The sequence below is a fragment of the Pinus tabuliformis genome, chromosome 4_2, assembly GCF_031772625.1.
Source record: "Pinus tabuliformis cultivar Carrire ecotype Pingquan chromosome 4_2, CPIR1, whole genome shotgun sequence".
NCBI classification, from domain to species: domain Eukaryota; kingdom Viridiplantae; phylum Streptophyta; class Pinopsida; order Pinales; family Pinaceae; genus Pinus; species Pinus tabuliformis.
In genome coordinates, this window is record NC_142304.1 from 872353290 (window position 1) to 872356238 (window position 2949).

Sequence of the window (2949 nt, forward strand, 5' to 3'; positions counted from 1 at the left end):
TCCTCTAACAGTTTGCATGGGGGTAAAAACTCCCAAACGTGCTGAGTGTCCCTTTCCTTATTAATCACTCCTTCATTCGCCAGACAATCAGCTAACATGTTAGCTTTTCTTTTCACATGGACAAAGCTTACAGTTTTTAAGGTTTGCAGGTGGGTGTAGATATGGTGAAAGATCTGCAATAGCATCCAGTGTTTCGACACTTTATCTGGTGAAGTACCATTGCATATTTTCTTGGCCGCTCTAATGATCAATTCAGAATCCGCTTCAATGATGACATTGTGTGAATTTGAATCCACCAAGATTTCCAAGTATTGCTCTAAGGCCATGAGTTCTGCCATGTTATTGGTGGCCTTCCCTAAGTGGCCATGAAAGATCTCCTTTATTTGACCCTGTTCATCTCTTATAACACCCACAAAACCAGCTAACCCTGGGTTGCCCTTAGATGCTCCGTCTATATTGACCTTTAAGAAACCATGCGAAGGAGGCTTCCAAATATTTATATCTGCATTTGTTTGGTTCACACCCTTAATTATGCGATGTGGACCTGTTAGCTCTACGATAAAACACGGATTTAATATGGTCAGAGACAGGCTTGGTCTGCCTGGTTGTGCTCAAAAGGGTCCAAGGCATACACAGGGGCTGCTTCATTTAGCAGACAGCCATATCCTATCGCAATCTCAATCGCAGCTTTCAGGAAGCCTTTTATAAGTCATGTCTATAACATTGCCGATGGCCGATTACCGATTGCACTTATCGGATGTGATATTGCTATTAAACTATGTTACAATGTCTGTCGCGTCCACAACAATATTGCTATCGACAGAAACCAAAGGGGTAGGGCCTTTACATATACATGCATGCGACCCGATGGGCCGAACCCGATCGCACTACAAATAATTTCTTATAAAATTTCAAGTCCGCGCACAAGCTATTTTCAACGTATTTGGTATATTTTCGTTAGATAAATGAAAATACAAAGGGAAGCGAGGGAACCGGTTGGCTACGATATGCGACAACAACCTGAAGGGCGGACCCGATAAAGGAATTAATAATGTTTGTGGACTTTTTGAAGTCTGAAAGAAGCAGAATGGGTGGGATATCTCAACGTTACAACATTTTCTGTACACAACAGAAAACAATCATTATTAAACATTTTGAAGAGATCACAAAGGCCTGAATAGCCATCCCATCACCTAAAAGAGGCCGAGAGACAGAGACAGAAGGTTGGAAGTGGAAAGGCGACAACACAACACGATGCAGCCCACAACAGGAGTGATCAAGGAGCATAAATAGAGCAGCATAGCCATTTCATATTCCCGAAAGGACGCAGGTGGCCAGTGTTCACCACTCCGTGCAGTTACTCTTCAACCACCGCATTCAACAAACAGGATGGCCGAGAATGGAAACGACAAGAATCTGGCAAATCAGCACATCCAGCAGTTAAGGGATTTCCTCCTTTACGACACTCCACCTGCTCGAGGAGTACAACAGAGCACCAGAGAATGTCAAATTAATTCATTGAAGCAAGTAGATTGTAGTAGAGATTCCATCAAAGAGTTAAAGCGGTTGGTGGTCCATTATGACCCCTCCACGCATAGAACAACAGCATATCTTTGTAATCAAACTCTATATATACCTAGAACAGATATGTAATCAAGGTTGATGGTTGTTGTTTTGATGTAAGGTTCAACTTCTGGAGGTTGTAACTACTTTGATACTTGTAGCGTCTGGTCTTCATTTTCAGCTAATACAAGCTTCTTTTGTTGTTAATTGCTCACTTTCTATTTCTAATCTGTTTTAGGTTGTGCCTGTTATGCATTTGTTCATGTGATCTTAATATTTAGCATTAGAGGGGTTGTCATCCCACCTCTGTGTTGAAGTCTAGTATGTATCATTGAATGTGTTATGCAGGTTTCTGTTTACTTAGTGCCAGAGAGCTGACATTCTATCTATGCATTAGAAAATAGATTTGTAGACCTCTTTACTGGTTGCAGCTGGCCATCACATGGTCTTCTGCATTTGCTGGTGTGGTCAGTATTCTCCATGTTCACCTAATCCTCAAACTGTGAGTAGTTGGTGGTCTAAAGCCTTGTAGTCTGGGAGTGTTCACCCATGTCTGGAGTTAAGCATAGCAGAAGTGGTTATCTGGCTTGAACAAGCATCATTCCTTCCATTCATCCATTTCCAACATTTTGTTGAGTTTGTAATGTTCCTGAGCATCTCTGAGATACAACCTAGGAGAGTTTCTTGGGGTGATAACATTAATTGGCACCATTGCCAGGGAGAGGAGATTGAAGCTTAGCTTCCCTGGGAGACGACACAGTTCCATATTTTGATGATAGACAAGGTCTGGACACATTTCTAGTTGTAATTATCTATCTGGCGACTCCACTGGAGGAAGACCAACCTTTGGCGACTCCACATTTCAGTCTTGGCTCAGTTCGTGAGACACACTCAAAGAAATCCTTAGAAATCACCAGCTGTTCCAGTGCCTGACCCTGAGAGGATTGTTAACCTGAAGAAAACATCATAGAAAGGAGCATCAGGATCAGGTAAGCCCAAGAAATCTTATTTTTCTATGCATGAGGAGTTTTAGTTGAGAATACACAGTTTGAAGATTTGAAGCCTAGTATTGCTAGTGAGGAAATACCTGTAGAGATTTATAAAGCTCCTTATCCGCTTAGTTCCCATTTGGATCTCAGTCCAAAGAAAGCATCCCATACGGTCCCTAACATCCTTGTGTCTCTGTCATCCATTGCATTTTCCTATACTAATCAACCTGCCAATATCCGTTCGCATACCCCAATCATGGCAAGCCAACAAGCACCTATGAAGATAGAAAGAATCATAGCTGCTAGGTATGGACCCCTGGTCTTGCCTATTCCTTTGAACGCCATGCCTGCAGGAGAGTATCAAAAATATATGCCTAAGTTCACTAGTGCAGAAGGA